Source organism: Nicotiana attenuata, chromosome 1, assembly GCF_001879085.1.
Source record: "Nicotiana attenuata strain UT chromosome 1, NIATTr2, whole genome shotgun sequence".
Classification (NCBI taxonomy): Eukaryota; Viridiplantae; Streptophyta; class Magnoliopsida; order Solanales; family Solanaceae; genus Nicotiana; species Nicotiana attenuata.
Genome location: NC_031989.1, coordinates 79,757,311 through 79,758,555, shown reverse-complemented (window position 1 = coordinate 79,758,555; position 1,245 = coordinate 79,757,311).

The following is a 1,245-nucleotide window of genomic DNA, read 5'->3' as shown; positions in this document are numbered from 1 at the left end:
ATAATAAAATTAACTTATAATTTTATATAAAAAAATTAATATATCAAGAAAATAGGATATAAAATTAAAATTATAAAGATCGTAATATAAAAATTAATTATATACACAATATATGATAAATTAAAAGTCCAAAAATAAAAAAATAAATAAAATAATAATAAATCAAATTTGGTGCAACACTATTCATGCACTATAATGGTGCAAGATTTGGTGTTCCATTGGAGCCAAAAAAAAAAAAAAATACCAAATTTTACACCAAATTTGAATTTGGTGCAAAAGTTGGTGCAACCTGGGAGATGGCCTTATGTGTCTATTATTCATAACTTTTTTTGTTCTTATGACTATGTTTTCATATTTTCTATGAATTATCATGGCATTAATCATGCAAAACATATAATAACCTCTTTATTACTACTTTGTTTATTATACTTATGTGATTGGAGTGCTATTTTTTGGTTTCTATTCCTGTCGATGTTTACTGAATATCAGTGTTTAGGTTGTTGGCAAACAATTGGTTTGGAAGTAAGGGTATTTCGCAGAGTAGCTTTTGAATTTCTATTTTTAGCTTGGAGTTTTATGTTTTTATTTGTTTCTACTCTTTTATTCCTTTATATATACTCATTTCAATTTTCAGCTATAACATCATAGTGGTTAGAATTACATTTAGTAATAGTAAAAAGTTTCAATGTGGAATTTTCTCTTATCCTCTGCTGCTTTATGGGAAATTTGCAAGAGTAAAAAGAACCATTATTTGGAGAAGGAAAAAAAAAAAAAGAATAGAAAGGACCCTGTTTCTAAATTTCTATAAGTTATCAAATTTTCTTGATTTATCAGTCATAAAGTAGTCATTGCTTCCTACAAGCTGTTCTTTTCTTCTATTACTTCTTTTTACCTTTTTGGTGTAACTTTCATATAGGAAATCGTTTGAGAATCTTAGTTTGAATGATACTACTAACAAGATATAAGAGCACTTGGTTCATGTTAGCTTTTATTTGTTCAATTATTTAGTATTTTCCCGAAGTAAACAAGCGAGGTCTTTTTATAGATATAAATGATCTTCACTATTGTTAATAGGTGGCTCATATTTGAGAGGTAAGAGATGAACTTCTCACTTCCTAGGTGAACTATAAGAAATTTTGTGGTGCTTACTTTTACTTATTGATGGTCATGATATTTTTTTTGATGGGGATATCAAAGTTATATTTTATGAGATGAAGCTGATCGTTACTTGTTGGTTTACTCCTG